Consider the following 13,236-nt stretch of genomic DNA (forward strand, 5'->3'; position numbering starts at 1 on the left):
TGGAGAGGTGCACGTAGAAGGCTCAGGAACGCTAGGCAAAACAGGAAAGGAGGTTGACACCCAGACACTTCTAAGAACTTCTCACAACTAGAGTTAGAGTTTAACTTTCATACAGTCTATGCTCTCAACTGCGAGCGCTAAATACAATTAATTTGACCATGTTTCCGCGTATACCGGTAGGTATACTCGTTCTTAATTTTTCAATCAACCCCAGTCTCGCTACCAATCCCACGCTCAATCATTTTAGTAACAGATATTTGTTTTAAAATGCTCGCTATTTATCTCTAATATTGTGAGTAGAACACTGCATGCTATCTATTGAGGCTAGACTAAAAAATTAATTGCTATTCATTTCATTGATTGATTGATGATATTTTAGGTAATCCTGCTAGCAGAGGATGGTTTCTATCCATCGACCTCTGGGTTATGGGCCCAGCACGCTTCCGCTGCGCCACTCTGCTTAACAATTACAATATATAGAGTCAACATCTAAACCCTGGCTCTTTGCGCATTGTTAGGCGCATTGTTATCTTTTGTGGTAAACATCTTTAAATTGCCATCACAGCTTCTGATGTGGGAAATACGTGTGGGGTAGTCCACCCGTACTGCAGCACAGGATTCTTGATTCTGAATGCTATTCATTTTAAGACTGAAACTTCGAAACAGTCTGATTATAGCAGAGGATGGTTTCGATCTATTGAGGCTAGACTAAAAATTGAATTGCAATTAATTTCATTGATTGATTGATGCTATTTTAGGTAATCCTGCTAGCAGAGGATGGTTTCGATTCATCGACCTCTGGGTTAAGGGCCCAGCACGCTTCCGTTGCACCACTCTGCTTTATATTTACATAATTTATCTAAACCCTGGCTCAATGCAAATTGTTATATAAGGGATTCATTCATAATCATCTCGTCACCTTCACTACAATTTGGAGATGCCGGGGATTGAACCCGGGACCTCATACATGCGAAGCATGCGCTCTACCACTGAGCTACATCCCCTTTTTGTACTAAGCAGTACATCTCTACTATCAATACCTGAAGCTTTGCTTAATGATACAGCCAATCAATAGGTTGACTTGCACTAGGCCATCCTAAGAGATGAAGATATTTGGCCTGCCTGCTAAAAGCAGAGGTGGTAAACTGGTGTGGCAGATTTCAATCATGGAGCGGGGGATCCAATGGATTTCTAGTGCATCAGCTTAACCGCTTGGCCAGGACAATGGTGCTTATCGACCTCAAGTCTATCAGTTGTTGGAACAGTAACAGACTGCAACGCTTGAGGCTGTGTGATCAAATTGTGAAATAGTCCTACACCCTTGACCACAGCTTGCTTTGATCACATCTTAGTGATCGGACCTCAGCACTCTTACATGAGAAGCTTTACAGATGAGCCGAAAACAGATTACTTCAATTGTACATGTGACAACCGATACATGAAAGTTTGCTTAACGATACAAGAGGGGAAATCGGTTATCGACTGGCAGTACGGTATCATACATTTCTTAGAGAAGTAGTCTGCGTACAGATAGCAGAACTGGCCAACGCTTGTCGGCAGGCCTGAATCTTCGTCGTGACGCAACAATGTTTTTCTCTTCTGTGGCTGTCAACACTTAGTGCATAAACGTACCGTACTCATATCAATGTGTTGACCGGCACTAGCTTTTGAGCGCACACTAGCTTTTGAGCGCACAAAAGCGTGCGCTTTTGAAATGGCACGCACTGATTAACCTGTATCGTTGACGACAACACAGTTTCAATTCTCTCACTTGTTTCGAACATTAGCATTCGGAAACATCTTTGGTATGTTAAGCATTGCGTGACCTCATTTGATTAAAATAGCACTCACATGACTTTTCTAGGGCAATAAAATGAAGATGCCGGGGTCTGAACCCGGGGCCTCATACATGCAAAGCATGCGCTCTACCACTGAGCTACATCCCCTTACTGCTCAAGAATTTACATTTTAAACCTGCTTCGGAACACACCAAGAGTTTTCTCGTCCATGGCATTCTGCACCTGGACCTGACAACACTAGTCTTCGGATCTATCAGACCTTTAAATATTGACATTTTATGTTTGGAGAACATGTTGTCTGATAATATCGATTGCTAAGTGCCTTTCCAGATAATGCCAGATTTTAAATATGGTGCCTTCTACATGCTTAGATTAAGATATTTGCACTGATTTCATGCAGTTTCACCGTAATATGTGTATGTGTTGGCTGAACAAGGGAATGAAAGATCGTATTCAAATAGAACCGTTATCGGCAGGATTCGAACCTGCGCGGGGAGACCCCAATGGATTTCTAGTCCATCGCCTTAACCACTCGGCCAAAGCAGGGGCATAAAGGCCAGCTTGAAGGGGGAAAAAAAAAAATGAGAAAGGGGGGAAAAGGGGGAAAGAGGGAAGAAGAGAAAAGAAAAAGAGGAGAAAATGATTGACAACAGGTGAAATTCTTAGCATTTAATATGCAAAATAATGCTTTTTGAAGAATAAACATACTTATTAAGTGATTTATGGGTTTGAACTGCAAGCCATTTACATAGAATATCTTGAAATTGCCCTGTTTTGTTTGTTATTAATGCTTTTTAAATGATATATATGATATATATAATGAATATTTGTTTCAACAAGTTGAACACTCTTGCCAGGATTTGCACCTGGAGTCTCCCACCCCAAGGATGGACGTGTTACTAATACACCACAAGAGTTGTTTTTTGTTGTTGTTGTTTTTTTGCAAATAGTTACATCAGCAACTATTCTGTTTTGTTTTTTTTTGCAAATAGTTGCAACGGCAACTAATTATTATTATTTTTTGCAACAGCAATCATACTTATTTTTCAACAGTGAACGTTAACATATTTTCTGATATGAAATAAAAAATATTACAATAAAAAAGAATGCGTATTGGGGTAATTACAAGGAGCTTCTCCACTCCTCAAGGGTCTGTCCGGATGCAGGGCAGTACCATTTTCCACGTAACTGAGAGTGTCCAGTTTTCTTTGATTTGGGTTGACCACACAGCTTGCACTCATAGTGGTAGCTCTCTTTAGCCTGTCGCTTCTTTGGGGGCTCACCTTTCCTTATTCGCTCCTGGTTCTCAAGGGCTGCCTTGTGCAATCGCCATTCACGCTGGCGATTAAGGTGACCTAGTGCCTCTGGGTGTGCTTGGTGAGGGAGCCTCGGTTGGTCAGGACAGTAGAAGGTGGCAGACCAGCCCTGGGAGGATGCTGAGGGCGGTGTGCGGGTGGAAGACCAGCCCTGGTTGGACGCTGAGGGTGGTGGGTGGGTGGAAGACCAGCCCTGGTTGGACGCTGAGGGTGGTGGGTGGGTGGAAGACCAGCCCTGGGAGGATGCTGAGGGTGGTGGGTGGGTGGCAGACCAGCCCTGGGAGGATGCTGAGGGAGGTGGGTGGGTGGAAGACCAGCCCTGGTTGGACGCTGAGGGTGGTGGTTGGGTGGATGACCAAACATGGGAGTGTGCAAGGGGTGCCTGGTAAGTGGACCAGCCTTGAGTGTGAGTTGGGGGTAGCTGATGGGCAGAGGAGTACTCCTGGGAGTGTTCCGGGGGTGCCTGGAGATAAGAAGTCCAGCTCTGGTAGTTTGTTGGGGGCGGCTGGTAGGTAGAGGACCAGCTCTCCATACAGCTGCTTCCAGCGGAAGCAGCATCGTGCTTGGTAATAGCTCCCCCACCTGTGTGTGGAATGGCACATGGTACAGGTGTCCTGGAACTGCGTCGCTGGCGGATTTTTGCCTCACCCTCATGGTTCTCAGGCTCCTGGAACTCCAAAAGAGTGTGTCCATGCTGAACTGGCTGTGTTGGTAGGTCACGAGCATCCAGGAGGGATTCCTTAGCTAAGGCAATCTGCTGTGGAATCTGCACGCCCTGTAGCAAAGAGTCCCGTTCCGTTCTCTTTTGGCGATCGTGCAGCCTGCAGAGACAGAAAACAAAACACAGTGAGTTAATTGTTTAAAATGTTCAAGTATCCAATTCAATCAATTCATGAAGATATAAAAGATGAACTCACCAGCAGGACACGGTGGTGGTGTTGATGGTTACCAGTACCAGGTCACTCCTGTCCATGATCTCTCTGGAGTCCTCCACTAGTTGCTTGATATGGGAGTAAGCCATTGTGATGGATTGGGGTATGGCAAATGTCCTCCCTTGATTGTCCTTTGGCCTATTTCTGGCTTCCTTATACTCTTTTAACAGCTTAAGAGCAACACACTCTGACACTCTGTTGTGGTCTGGTCTGTGAGCAGCCTGACCATGGACCATGAACAATCTGCAAATAGATGACCAGATCACATAGTGCTCATCGTATATGCCTGTTCACATATTGACATAAATATACTCATACAAATTCTAAAGAATGCAGCTATATGAGATGTAGATACCTCTCGGCTGCTTGCTGGCCTGGAGCAGAGCCACTGCGCTTTCGCGAAGCTCTCCAAGGTCCTGGCAGAGTCGTTTTTTTGGTCTTGAGGGTGTATCTGGTGGGGGTCTGGTCATAGACATTCAAGAATGCGTACAACCTCAAAATCTCTGCCACTTCACCGTTGGAGAGTGCAGTGATGGTTCGGTTAAGCCCAACCAGGTACCCTGCCAAGGCATCAACTGCCTCCCATCCAGCAATCCCTCTGGCATCACACCTAGTGTCCTGTTACAAGAATTGAACCAATAAAGCTGATATTAAACATCTGATAATATAAAGAAGCCCACATTTCTAACGGTGAAACATTATCGACTTTACCGGAGCTGGAGTAATGAGCCCACTCTCTTCAAATGAGGCGAGGACATCGATTGGGGAGTGGACAGGACTTGCAGTGGCATCTCTCTCATCAATTAGGGAGTGGACGGGACTTGCAGAGGCCTCTCTCTCCTCAATTGGGGAGTGGACGGGACTTGCAGAGGCCTCTCTCTCCTCAAATGGGGAGTGGACGGGTCCTGCAGAGGCCTCTCTCTCCTCAAATGGGGACCGGGGAGCTGACCTGGGCTTGGGGCCACCGCTTCCAATTTCCTGAGGTGATTAATAAAAGAATACATTTATCTTTTAAAGGTTTTTTGTGTCTGTTTTTCATCAAAAATGAACTGTTTATTAGTTCTCCAATATTTTTTTGATGTCTGATATACTGTTGACATAATATTACCTGCAATGTGAGGTCATGAGCCTGTGGTACGGTCAAATCCGGACATTCATCCTCGAGGTCTTCATCGAAGATATCTGGCAGGATGCCATCATTAGCCTCATCATCAATATCACCAACCTGCTGTCTCAGAAGATCTCCTCTGCTTGACTGTGCGAGAAGATACTCCACAGCAATACGCTCTCCTGCAATAAGTATTCAGTGAAAAATGATTGTGTTATTGCCTGCCATGTCACAGTATAGGATTGATCATCATCAACTGCAGACATTTCTTACCGGTAGGTTTCCCAGGGGGGATAAACTCTGGAAGAAGAGGTTTTCCCAAGACTTTCTGGCTGAGCGCATTCACGTTGGACATCAAGCGAATGTCATATATCTTTGTCTTGGATGTCTCAGTCATACCAAGTGCTTGTGCTGACCGGTTCAAATTCCACCTTGACAAACCCTCAAGCATGTACATCTGAGTTCAATGCATTGCATCTCCACCCTGATGAGATCAAAAACAGGATCACTGATTACAACAACTTGCAATATTATGTCAACATTCAATAGCAAAATATACCATATGTGTGTGAGGTTTTAACATGCCTGGAATGAAAGCACACTGGTGCTTATGGAAGCTTTCCAGAGAGGAGGACCCTCTGCCGCATCTTAGGACATCCAACGTTTTGTCTCCTTTCTCCAGCCCTGACCCAATGTTGGTATAAAGCTGCACTCCTGGTGGGTCCTGGATGCAGGCAAGGTGCTTCTGCTGTACCTCCAACACTCGAGACATGTGCTCATGGTTGATGAGGTGCAGCCCGGTGCCGTCCACAAGCTGCCACATGGAGTCTAGAAGCCTTTTGATGAGGGCACGGGTCTCCTCCACTCCCCGGGTTTTCCTGCGGCAGTGCTCGGCTAGCTCTTTAGAGCTGATGCTCGCCTACACCTGGGCATCTGTTGGCTGATGGCCCTGATGTTTCTTCTTCAGCTCTGTCCGCTTGGCCTCTTTCAGATGACAGACGTCCTGCATGTCCCACTCAAAAATGCAGCTCGACAATTTAGAACAGAAGGTACCATACAGTGGATGGTGTTCCGTGGTGAGACCTCTTGTGAATCGCCTCATGAAGTGGAACACATCCAACCGCTCAGTGGATGTCCATGGCCGAAACCAATTTAGAACTGGGCCCACTCCTGTGTTCACAAGATCATGAATACATTTTTTTTATTTGTAGTCAGACTAACTCACCAACTGCCTTAATTTGGCAAAAAACATCAACACAAATTACAGGTAACTCACCTCTGTCACTGCAACAGTCTCTATCCACATAGATGGCGTCTGGCTGTGGCTCACCAGCATCCCTGTACCGTTGGACGATACCTTGACAAAGGTCATCAAGCCCAGCCCCCTCGCCGGTTGTGAGGACAGAGTTGAGGACTTGACCTTACTCGTTCCCCACATTGGTCATCCATGTTGCGGTGCCCTCAATTCCCCCAGCCAGTTTTTTGGTGACCTATATAAAAAAAAAAGCATACATCATTAGCACATGTATTGTTATCCAACCCTAAAAGAATAAATGAGCTCAAGCTTATGTAGGTGTACATTCACCTTCTTAGTGGAATCAAGCTTAAGAATTTTGCCAAACGTTGAAGTTATGACACCTTTGAGCTCATCAAGGTGACTGACAACATCGTTGGTATGCACTGTCTCAAACCACTGGGCCAGGGGCACGGGACAGAAGGATGGTGGCTTGAGATAAACAGCCTTGGACTGCTTCAGGCTGGATCTCCTGTGAAATTCACAATCTGTGAAATAGTCACAGGATCTCCTAGCCCACTCCTCACTGTGTGCCTCTTGAAAGGCCTGCTGCAGGTAACTGGAGCTATTCCCTGCTGTTCTGGGACGCAAAAGTGTCACGCATTTTCGGTCCAGTGCCAAATGTGTTGTTAACACAGCAGGGAATTTGTTGCGGTTAGAGGGGTCGAGCTGCTTTAAAATGTCACTACTCCAAGGACAGAAAGTTTGCGATGGTTTGCACTGGCTGCACCTTGGGTAATTTCCCCCTATCAAGTAGTACCATGAATCCACATCAATGACCTCTCTGACCTTGGTGTAAATACCAGAGTGGTGCAGTTTTCTTTTGCACTGAGGGCATTTCAGAGGGATGCTCCACATGCGCATTGGGGCCCACAGGAACATCCTCTGCCTAAAATAGTCATCTGGGTTTGGAGGGGCCACAGATCTGATTGGACTTGGGGGGTAGTGCCAATTTTGCCTGATCTCCTGTCTCAGCTGCCCACTCGCTTCATAGATGATGTGGGCAATCCACTCCCGGTCACCTGGCTTGATGACCCGGAGGAATGGCTTTGATAAAAACCTAGCCCGGCTAACCCCTTGAGAGCGTAAAGGGACTGGGAACCCCGGTGCTGGTGCTGGTGCTGCTGGAGGAGGAGCAGAGGCAGGGGCAGGAAGAAGTGGTGTGCCTCTCTGAGTCGCTGGTGCCATCTCAAATACTCTGGAAGGGACAGGAGCAGGAGCATCTTGGAGACGGATGTTTGATGTCGTCTCCTTGGCTGTGAGGCAGACTGGAGCTGGAGCATCTCTGGGACAGAGGACTGGCGTCGGTGTCATCGCCTGGGCTGGGGTAGTAGAGGGATGGGCTGAAGGGGCTGGAGGAGAAATGTTTGGGAGGTCTGGTGGAGATAAGACATGACACTTCTCGAGGTGCTCTGATAATCTGACAGCACCCTCAGCCTTTGTACCGCAGTGCTGACACTGCTCCTGCACATGCAAGTCTGACAGGTGCTGCGTAAAGTGGTCAGAGAGCACTTCCTGAGCACAAAGGGAGCATGTTATAAAGGTACTGGCTGAACTTTCCAGACTTCCAGCTGCTGCACTGGCCTTTGGTGCGTCTGGTGTATCTGCTGTAATAGCCTTTGCTGCGTCTGGTGTATCTGCTGCTCTACTGCTGTTGGCCTGCACTGCCTGTGGACCTGCAGCGGTCCCTGCCTGCTGTCCTAACTGGGGGAGACAACATTTTGTATTTACTCTCTAAATCCTCTTATCCTCTAAATCAAACAATACTCTGCATCAAAACAAGTCAGTTGGAGAATCAATCACATACAACGAAGAACCAGCCATGGGAAACAGCTGTAGAGGAAGCATTTGTCAGCATGTTTGTCTCACATCATATGTTTAAGGATTCAATGACAATGCTTACATCATGGTAGCCACATTTGCAGGGGATCTTTTTCCCAAAAATGTCAAATTTCCTGACAGCTTGTCCAAATATAGGGGTCAGGGGACAATTCTTAATCCTCTCTATCACTGCCCTCCAACGTCTTCCCCCAGGTCTCTGGCCAGTAGAAAACTTGTGTTTCCCCTGGGCAAACCGGACCATGACACCTGCCCAGTATGAATCTGGCTTTCCCTCCTTTGGCATCTCTATAGGACGAGAGGCAGACATTAGGCTGCTGTAGGCAACATACATGCACAAGCACACACACACACACACACACACACACACACACACACACACACACACACACACACACACACACACACACACACACACACACACACACACACACACACACACACACACACACAGACACACAGACACAGACAACAGTAAACAGTAAACAATAATGAAAGCATTGAATAATAAGTACTGAAAAAGATAAGAGTAAATAAAAAATATAAATAAATAAATAGAGATACTCTATATACATATATCATGCATATTATTATGCAGTATTATGTTTATTTATTTATCTATTTATTTTTTCACAATGTCTTGTTTTTTTTAAACGATTTATGATGACTATATGCTCTGTAAGGTGACCTTGGTTGTCTTGAAAGGCGCCTCTAAATTAAATGTATTATTATTATTAGTATTATATATACACGGAAAAAAAGGGGTTGTGTAACCGTTTACAATTTTTTGTAACCGTTCACACCCCTAGTATACACATAGTAATAACGATATCACAGCATTCATTATTATTATTTAGAATCTTGATTAGCATGGTTCTTCAAAGAGCGCGGTGGCGTCCGATAACGTCACATTATGCTAAGATGAGCAGTGATAACACAGACCGCGTCTTGACACATACACAAAAACTGAGCCTCTCTGTTCTAGTTTAGTTTGATGGACACATGACACACACGAAAAAGACACTTAAAAGCGTTCAGTAAAGAAAATAATCAACATCAACGTTTGATCAGCGATAGGCCTATCCCTTTTTAAGGTTTTGTGACCGTCTTGTCAAACTTCACGAAACACATCCAACGTTTGTCACGGCAGAAGTACATACAAACACACCACATACTTATACGATTTCACTAAAGTGATTTGCATAATGTTAGTAAGTTCTACTTACTTTCAGTGTCCAGATATTCATTGACGGTCAATAAAGTTAGTAACTAACTGTAACTGTACCTGTTACTAACTGTACACTTTAGCCTGTCGTCTCAGACTCACCTATCAGAAAACTGTGCGTCGAAAAAACGGGCGATAGACAAAATCCGATTGGTTACTTTGCCCCTGGATGAGGCAAATGTGTCGAAGCATATGATTGGCTCTTTTGCCCCCACCTTGGAGCTGCAACTGCCTCGGAGCATGTGATTGGCTCTTTTGCCCCGCTCTTGTTAGGAGTTGTTAGGATTCTGTTAGGATTGTTAGGACTTGTTAGGACTTTGTTAGGACTTTGTTAGGACTTGTTAGGACTTGTTAGGAACTGTTAGGACTTTGTTAGGACTTTGTTAGGAATTGTTAGGACTTGTTTTTCCAGTCCATTCGGAGGAGGGTAACAACAAAAAAGGGGCAAAAGGGACTGCCCGGCCGGGGGAAAAGAGAAAAAGAGAGAGGAAAGAGGGGGGAAAGAGAGAAAAAGAAAAGGAGAAAAAAGGAGGAAAACGTGCACTATATCATTTTTTATCACCTCTCTTATCTTTTCAACATTGTTTACACACAGTATCAGCACTTTAATTTTCATGTCTTTTGCAGGATTCGAACCTGGGCTCTGGCGATATCGCTTGCATCTTCGCTTGTTCTCGAGTCACGTGTCCCCCCCCCCCTCCCCGATACACACACGGACTCTTACTCCACTACACACTCAATTAACATAAAAAGCCCTTGTGTTACAGTAACACAGAATTATCTTTACACATTGCACATACACTTTCTGTACATTCTTTCTTTTTATATATGGTTATACTATATGTCTTATTTATCTTATGTTGACTGTTTGTTGTGCAATTACATGTTCTGCACCAACTTACCCACAAAGAATTCCTGGTTGATGCAAACCTTCCTGGCAATAAAGCTTATTCTGATTCTGACTGGCTTTAGTTTTAACAATCACATTCAATTATGGATGACACTCACTGTCCTGGTATTCAAGAGGAAATTAAATAAAGACGTGAAGGCTGTTCTTGCCTCAAATACAATTATTAAACTTTATTTTAACGACAGAGACGAACAACAGAGAGACAGACAGAGAGACAGAGACAAACAACAGAGAGACAGACAGACAGAAAGACAGCAACTACACACTATTCCTCCACTCTTCCAGGGTCATTCCTGAGGCAGGACAATACCACCGCCCCTTCAGCTGGGTGTGTCCAGTGACTTTATTTTTGGCCTGGCCGCACCCCTTGCAGGTATAGTGGTAGTTTTCTTTTCTCAGCCTCTTCCGTGCCGGATCCCCCCTTGACGTAAGCTCCTCATCCTCCTGGGCAGCTTTATTGAGCCTCCAGGCGCGTTGCCTTGGCTGGGATGGAGGAGCATCAGGAGATAGGGAATTAGGAAACGGAGGAGCTTGAGGAAGTGGAGGAGCATGAAATGGAGGAGCATGAGGATATGGAGGAGCATATGGAGGAGCATGAGGATATGGAGGAGCATATGGAGGAGCATGAGGATATGGAGTAGAAATGTAAAATGGAGGAGCATGAGGAAGTGGAGGTGCATGAGGATATGGAAATGGAAAGTGTGGATATGGGGGAAGATGAGGAAATGGAGGAAGTGGCCCAAATTGTGGAGGGAACTGGGGAGGTGGAGATGGCGGAGGCTTGTTCGCCGCTAGAGTGCGCTGGCGGGGGAAAGCTTCCCCCTCATGATTTTCAGGCTCCTCAAATGTCATTGCCCCATGTGCATGTTGCACAGGGGCAGCCGGAAGGGTGTTCAGAGCAGGGAGAGGCTCCTCTGCCAGGTGCACCTGTTTGGGCAGTACAGTGCCTTGCAGCAACATGTCCCTGTCCTTCCTTTTATCCCTCCTAAGCAGCCTACAACACAAACATTCATTATTTTATGTAAGCCTATCCTCCCTCCCTAAGGTTATTACATATTTTCTAACCAGCATGCAGGTGGAGGTTTTTCTTGAGGTTAAATCTTTATAAACTGTCTTGACTGTATGGGAAAGGTAAATGAAATAACACATACCATGAAGAGACTGTGGTGTTGTTTACTGGCACCAGAACCAGGTCGGTGTCATCACAGACAACCCTGCTGTCCTCCAGCAGCTGTTTGATGTGGCTGTACACGCTTACGATGGACTGAGGGATGGGCATTGTTTTCCCCTTTGTGTCCTTTGGCCTGTTGCGTGACTGCTCAAACTCTTTCAAGAGTCTGAGGCAGACACACTCACAGACCCTGTGAGCTTCGGGGTCCTGGGCTGCTTGGCCATGAGTCATGTACAGCCTGTGGGAGAGAAGGATGATATGATATGTACTGTGAACAAGGATATAAAGTCATGAAGAACCAAGTGACAATGTCAACAGGGATTTCAATAAAATAATCTACACATAATAAATACATTTCATAAAATGATATCAAATTGTGGTCAAGCACCTCTCTGCCGCCTGCTGTCCAGGAGCAGAGCCACTCGGCTTCCTCGGCGCTCTCCATGGTCCTCCTGACGCATGCGATTTCTTCTTTGCCTTCTGGGTGTACCTGAACGGTGAAAGAGACATCCATATGCTTAATTCATTCCATGGAATGTATGTTTAATTTTGGTGTAATAATAATAATAATTACTATTTTGTACCTTGAAGGTTTCCGATCCATCGCATGTAAAGCCGTGTACAGGCGAACTATGTCCGCCTCCTCCTTGGCTGACAAGGCCGTGATGGTGCGGTTTAATTCGAGTAGGTAGGCAGCAAGGGCATCTACTGCGTCCCACCCCGGAACGCCCCTCGAATCACATTGGCTGGTCTGAAAAGTGATAAGAGAGAAAAAGAAAAAACAAGCAAATAAATGTACACTCTTGTTTCTAATATGTGAGCAATGCTAATTTTACATTCATTTATCTTATTGTATGTTATTGACCTCTGTGACAGAGGCAGGCATGCTGATGGCAGGCATGCTGATGGCAGGCATGCTGATGCCATCATCCTCCTCCTCCTCCTCCTCCTCCAGCACCAGCAAGGGGATTTCTGAGATGGAGGCCTGTGATGGAGCCAGCAGGTCGCCTCTATTGGTCTGCTCCAATAAATATTCCACGGCTATGCGTTCGCCTGTAACCAGCATAAACACAAAGATAAAGAAAGGACATACATACTGTACATACATCCATCTCCTACATGAATAGCACAATCTTTGCACTCAAGAAATGCATGTCCTCTGGGTAGGGGGGTGCCTAAGAAAAAGAGGAGGGGATGTAATACTCCGGGCAACCAGTGTTGCTCTGAGATCTCTCTTACCAGTAGGTTTCCCAGGAAGGGTGAACTCTGGCACCAGAGCACAACCATGCACACGCTGGCTTAGATTGTTAAGGTGGGACATCAACCGAACATCAAAGCTTCTTAGGGTGGAGGCCCCCTCCACATCTACTGCCTCCTTGGCCCGGCCCATGTTCCACCTTGATATACCCTCCAGCATGTACATTTGCATGTGCATCGCATTGCACCGCCTGCCTAAGAAACAAAACACTCTGTCCAGTCAACCGTTATTGTAAAGTGAATACATATGAATACCCGTCAGTGGTAATTGTGCTATTTTGAATAATCACAACACATGCAAATGTACCTGGAATGAAAGCACACTGGTGCCGGTGGAAACTCTCCAGGGAGGAGGACCCCCTACCACACCTAAGGATGTCCAGCT

General features: G+C 45.7%; 3 non-coding genes across 3 annotated transcripts; all 3 read right to left on the reverse strand.

Moving 5' to 3' along the window:
• Positions 1-932: 932 nt before the first annotated feature.
• On the reverse strand, positions 933-1,004 carry trnaa-cgc (transfer RNA alanine (anticodon CGC)). Its single transcript has one exon. It is a non-coding gene; the product is annotated as a tRNA-Ala (tRNA).
• An 870-nt stretch (positions 1,005-1,874) lies between these two features.
• Positions 1,875-1,946, reverse strand: trnaa-ugc (transfer RNA alanine (anticodon UGC)). Its single transcript has one exon. It is a non-coding gene; the product is annotated as a tRNA-Ala (tRNA).
• Positions 1,947-2,263: 317 nt separating this feature from the next.
• On the reverse strand, positions 2,264-2,345 carry trnas-aga (transfer RNA serine (anticodon AGA)). Its single transcript has one exon. It is a non-coding gene; the product is annotated as a tRNA-Ser (tRNA).
• Positions 2,346-13,236: the final 10,891 nt, after the last annotated feature.

The sequence above is a fragment of the Gadus morhua genome, unplaced genomic scaffold (genome assembly GCF_902167405.1).
Source record: "Gadus morhua unplaced genomic scaffold, gadMor3.0, whole genome shotgun sequence".
NCBI lineage: Eukaryota > Metazoa > Chordata > Actinopteri > Gadiformes > Gadidae > Gadus > Gadus morhua.